The 6,007-nt window shown below is 42.5% G+C and overlaps 3 non-coding genes across 3 annotated transcripts; all 3 read right to left on the reverse strand.

Annotated features, from left to right (window-relative positions):
- Positions 1-1,819: 1,819 nt before the first annotated feature.
- trnas-aga (transfer RNA serine (anticodon AGA)) lies at positions 1,820-1,901 on the reverse strand. Its single transcript has one exon. It is a non-coding gene; the product is annotated as a tRNA-Ser (tRNA).
- Positions 1,902-3,353: 1,452 nt separating this feature from the next.
- Positions 3,354-3,427, reverse strand: trnai-aau (transfer RNA isoleucine (anticodon AAU)). The gene has a single exon. It is a non-coding gene; the product is annotated as a tRNA-Ile (tRNA).
- A 558-nt stretch (positions 3,428-3,985) lies between these two features.
- Positions 3,986-4,056, reverse strand: trnag-gcc (transfer RNA glycine (anticodon GCC)). Its single transcript has one exon. It is a non-coding gene; the product is annotated as a tRNA-Gly (tRNA).
- Between the last annotated feature and the right edge of the window lie 1,951 nt (positions 4,057-6,007).

A 6,007-nucleotide genomic window follows, 5' to 3' on the forward strand; every position in this document is an offset into this window, starting at 1 on the left:
AACTATAAATCGTACAGTAATTAATAGCAGTAAATACTGATGTTTTGCGCCCTCTTACCACAAAAATATATGTTTTGTAGTTGGGATTAACTTTATTTCGTACGCGTAGCTACTCCGATTCGGACACCGAACAGTTAAAGATGGCGGCAAATCAGACACCCAGAGGGGGGGCGTCTTCTCGCCTCCATAACTAAAATGCCAAATAGGAGTGGCTTAAGCGACATACACAGTCGTGTAACTGACAGTTTGAGGTAGCCTATCGTGTAAATTTCGCTTTGTTGCTGATAGGTTAAGCTTTCGAAACTCTGCCCCAAAGTCATGTGACTGATTTTTCGCCCTGTTTCGTTGGTTAAACGCAATGATCACATGCACCACCATGGTAACTGGGATGTGTAGTTTTTAATTCCGTTTGAATTATAACTGTACGTACTGTCTTCATATTTGGCCAGGGCTTTAAAGAGAAGGCGCGCCAAAAAATTTCGGTGCCGTCGTCTCCGCTTTAAAGGTACCCCCGTGCTGGAAGAATTTGACCTCGGAACGTTTGCCCAGCGTTGTTATAGTGGACATAAAAACAAGAGTTCGCTGGCATTATATCCTAGAAGACACAGACCGGCACCAGACCGGTAAATGCTTGATGAACTAGGGATTGGACAGTTTCCAAGTGCTTGTACAATCGATGGAAATGTTCAAATAAATGTGCAAAAGAAATAAACAAAATAATCATTTATTTCTTTATCATATTGGCTAGCTAATGTCCTCTCTTTGCTAGTTAGTGGCTGTGTTTCTGCGTTGGGTAGCAACGGGTGACTGTTCTCAGGCGGAAGATGTAAACAGCTTAATTTTCGTGTTAAATAATTTTTAAAAATTAAAATTCATTCTATACAGCAATCACATATTTGGGTACCGTTTCATAAAACTTTCATGCTTAAAATGTTTAGGGAGAAATGGAAGACTGGTGTGAATTTTTTCTTTAAACTATCAAGACCAGCCATACACAGTACAGTTTATGTACATACAGTAATGTTTATGTTCCTAAATTAATATCGTTTATGACCTTCAGATGCGTTATGCTCCTCTTCTTTTTATGCTCAGCTACTAAAATTTCCCTTTAGTGGTAAAATTCCATATAAATATTCAAAACTAAGCGGATTGAAATGTGCACAGTAAAGATATTAGATGATTAAATCTTTTCACTACTAACCAATGCACCACGAGTGCCCCTGTCGGTCATTTTGGCCAACCAATCACTTACCGCGGTGCCCTACGGTGCCCTGCGGGTTGGTTACTGTACCACGGGTTTTTACCGCTCATTTTGAATGGCTGCATCTGTAGGTTGTCTCTCGCAGTGTTCAGGAATTGCATTCCGAAACTGAGTCAGATCGAAAGTTGTAAGAAAAGCACCTATGGTGTCGGTTCTAACAGCTTTATTGATTCGATGTTAAAGGCCGGAAATGGGGCACAAGACACGCGACCGCAAAAAGCGTCGCCATCTGCTTCCAGCTGCAAAATGCAGTTTGCGGACGCTGAAGCATTTGAACTTGAACTTTATTGCCATATGTAACCGGTACTGGTACAATGGAATTCTTACTTACAGAAGGTCTCTCGATTGTAAAACAAGTGTAAAAAACAAGACAAAAACAAGACAAAGTGCAAACAGTGCATCAAGACAATGTACAAACAAACAATAGACAATGTGCAAGTAAACATGTAGACATTTCTTTCCAAGGCAGCGGGTACAAGCGATCTCGCGTTTTAAAACCACCAGGAAAAGCAGAAAGGCACTTGCTTGCGCCGACACACGACGACGTGAGGAGGACACCGTAGTCGGCAGGATTCGAATCTGCGCGGGGAGACCCCAATGGATTTCTAGTCCATCGCCTTAACCACTCGGCCACGACTACAGCAAGCGCTGTGGTTGCTGCGTTCTTGCTACAATCTCACATGGATCGCGAGGCGCCGGCGGAAACCTTTTTCAAAGTCGTTCTCCATTAAAAAAAAAACCTTTCCAAAATACAAGACTTGCAGACAGACACGCCTCAGAGGACTTAAGGGTGGCTTCATGTGGGAATGATAAAGTCTCCCCGTCCGGACAGGAAAATGGCACTTTGTTAGACACAAAGAAACAATCAACAACAGACAAATGTCCACAAGCATTTAAGAAGCCGCACCATGTTCTTGCTACAATCTCACACGGATCGCGAGACGCCGGCGGAAATCTTTTTCAAAGTCGTTCTCCGTTAAAAAAAAAAAACCTTTCCAAAATACAAACCTTGCAGACAGTCACGCCTCAGAGGACTTAAGGGTTGCTTCATGTGGGAATGATAAAGTCTCCCCGTCCGGACAGGAAAATGGCACTTTGTTAGACACAAAAAAACAATCAACAACAGACAAATGTCTACAAGCATTTTAGAAGCCGCACTTGAAATAGCTCTTATATTCGTGTTAGACGCTGGAATCGCCTTTTTATTGACGCTCTTACGAACGCCATGGAAAGCAAAACAAAGCAAAGCAGAGCAGAACAAAACGAACAAAATAAAACCCTCACGTCCTGCACTTGAATATAATGCCGTTACGTGCCGAAGCGGTATTGGACGTCATCCTAGCACTGCAACCCGGGGCGTACGGTATATGGGAACGAGCACACGTCACGAATCGTCTCTAATCACTCCCTGCACTGTAAGGCGCCTTGAAGCGTGCACCCCCAACATTCATCTTTGCGCATCTGTGAAAGGTAAACTCTTGAGCAAACTCTGAACCAGACGCTCAAACTCCAGCTAGGATTAGGGGTTGCATTCCCACGCTACTTGAACACTTTGTTTACGCTCAGTGCTGGATTTTGGGAACTTTAGGACGAGTGGGACTTTTCTCCTATCTGTCAATTCGTTTTGTTTTGGAGACTCTTGGCTGTCTGTGTTGTATAGTGCAGCGTGAAGAAAACGTTTTCGAAAACTGTGCCGGCTCAAAAGTTGTAAGAAATCCTCTCCAGCTCTTTTAAGTCTCTTCAGTTTTGTCATTTAAAGTGAAACTAGATGTATAACTGGAGCCTCACTTATGCAAATGGTGAGGCTCCAGTTCGACATCTAGTTTCACTTTATATGACAGAAGTACGTCAGACTGCGCCGGACTGGGGGATCATTTCCGGTTATTTTTACCATCTTAAACATTTGAAATCCTCCCCTAGGCAATTGTGACACTTCATCTTGGCTCCACCTAGGACACTCTTCAATCTTCCATCACTTCTCTCTTCTCCCGCAACACTCTCGTCTGTCGGCAGTATGTGGCGTCTTTGCATTACCACCAATCTCACCACAGCAAGAAAGCAACGGGTTTTGGCAAGAGAGGAGGAGACTGCCTGGCCCGAACGGGGATCGAACCCGCGACCTTGGCGTTATTAGCACCACGCTCTAACCAACTGAGCTAACAGGCCTCGTGCCTGCTGTCCTCTCTGTGCTGCAAAAAATGGAATTCAGGGAAGTTTCTTTTGTCCTTCTTTGAATAGAAAGCCCTGCGATTCAGTGTACGGGCTTTCTCGTGCTGTTTAATGGTTCTTGTAACCCAAATCCTACACTGGCCTGAAGTGCCCCCCCATTTCATAGCATTTTTCAGCTGATTTCAAATGTACCTAAAGGAGAAGCATTATTGAAGACCATCAATTACCAAGAGCTTTTGTCAAAGGTTTTGGTGGTCACTTTTAATGAGCACAGAGAGCTATGACCTCGGATTTACATCTCATCCAAAAGACGGCGCCTTTTTACCACACAGCGTCTCCGTCACTATACTGGGGCATTGGGACCCGCACAGACCTCTGGGTGAGCGTCCCACCGCTGGCTCCATTAACACCGCTTCCAGCTGTAAGCTTTGCTTTTCCCTGTAGGTCACCCTCATGCGGTTACTGACCTGGCTCACAGCTTCTAAGCTTCAGTGGGTTTTCAGTTGCGAGTTGAAAGGGGATGCAAGTGATGGAGCCGCTCGCTGCAAAAGCCACTGCATTGGCCAGGAATCGAACCCGGGCCTCCCGCGTGGCAGGCGAGAATTCTACCACTGAACCACCAATGCACGCTGCAAGGGTCTACAAAAAAGACGTTTTTTTACCACTTTGTGCTGGATGTTGGGTCCCAAGGGAACTTCTGGACGAGTGAAAATTTTCTGCTATCAAAATTTGGTTTCGGAGACTTTTGGCAGCCTACAGATGCAGCCATTCAAAATCCGCAGGCGATACCGCATTATTTTGCGGTACGCTGTACGCAGTCTACCGCAAGCTACCGGTAAATACCGCGAGTTACCGTAAATTCTCCTATAATACGACAAGCAAAATAATAGTATCCGGAATTTCCGCAAGGTGGAGCTAATAAAGCTCAACCTCTCATGTTTGAGCTGTGCCCATCAAAGTCTTTAACGAAGATATTACTAATAGTATTAATAATGAATGACCTTGGACAAGCTGTAAGTGTAAACTCAAAGTATTGCCCTGGTCAACATTTTTTTTTTCATTGACCATCTTTGTAAAAGTAACACCACAGCATTTCGCAATCACGCATTTGTTTCCAATCATGCAAAGTACAGTAATTTTTGAGAATCGCTTCACCATGCCTTTCACATGCTCATAAAAGAGATTGATTTAGGAACATAAACATATTACCATATGAAAACTGTAATGTATACAGTATGTATATGTATATTTAATGTCTTAACTGTGCCCGTTTAAGTATTGAATATTCATATCTAATTTTACCACTGAAGGGAAATCTTAGTAGCTGAGCATAAAAAGAATAAGAGCATACTGCAACGCGTGTGAAGGCCATAAACGATATTAATTTTGGAACATAAACATACAGTATATGGCTGGTCTCGGTACTTTAAAGAAAACATACACGAAACATGGTTTCATTATGACCAGAATCGGTCTTGAGATATTTTTAACTTGATTTACAGTATTTGAGAGGTATGTCTTAACACCGATACTACAGTGCTTAAGTACTGCTCACGTATATGATTCTAGGTTTATATTATACATTTCATACGGTCAAATTACTTTTGAGCAACTAATAAGAAGCGCGAAACGGTATGCGTTTTAGTTTCGTTTTGTGCTGGGACCCGTGGATTGATTAGAGATATCAAGTACATACAAGTCATTTTTTAAATGTTGTAGTTCGTCTTGAAAAAATGTTACGAGTACATCATCCATCAACAATTACACAGGTTCTGTTTTCATATTGCGGATTTTGGTTACGTAATATTATTTTCTAGATTTCACGTTGTGAATATATGATTTGGGCAAACAGAGCCGCAAAGAAGTACATTATGGGTTGTTGTTGTTTTTTTTGCAGTTTTATCTAGAACAAGCGATGCTTAAACATTTGTCTGATTCTTGTGAAACTATCTACACGACAGTTACCGTACCTAGGAGTTGACTTCAGTGATGTCACTGATGGGATGTTTCTAAAAATCCATCCTCTGTAAAACGTCTTCTCTAGTTGTCCTGCATATGTATTCGCTAATGAAGCTGTGTGTTCTGAGCCTGGATCTCTACATTTCTGTATGAACCAGCTTAGAGGGCTAAAGACAGCTTGTGTTTAAATTGAGTGTAAGGCAATTTATGCTTCTAAAGTCATGGTCAGCATTTATTATTGTACTGTGCTGTAAACTTGTTCTGTGCCTAGTCACATTATTTTATAGCGTTTTTATAGTGTTATCAAATCCGGTGGCGCTGTGTGTTAGTTTCCTGACTCCCATGTCACATGGTCTGTGATTGAAACCTGTGAAACCGGTTTAATTCGTCACAGCCAGCACTCCGGCAGAGAGGGGGTTGTACTCGTAAAGTAGAAGCAGGCGAGATTTCCAGCGAAAGACACCTCCCCCCCACCCTCATACGATTCGCATTGTAATTACACATTGTAATTGTATTACACATTGTACACATGCTTAAAAGAGAAGAGAGAAAACGCAAGCCTTCTTCAGGTGTGAGGGTCTTCTGCTCAGAATGAAATGCTAAAATGTAATGTAGGCT

Source organism: Atractosteus spatula, assembly GCF_055471065.1.
Source record: "Atractosteus spatula isolate fAtrSpa1 chromosome 16 unlocalized genomic scaffold, fAtrSpa1.hap1 SUPER_16_unloc_1, whole genome shotgun sequence".
NCBI classification, from domain to species: Eukaryota; Metazoa; Chordata; class Actinopteri; order Semionotiformes; family Lepisosteidae; genus Atractosteus; species Atractosteus spatula.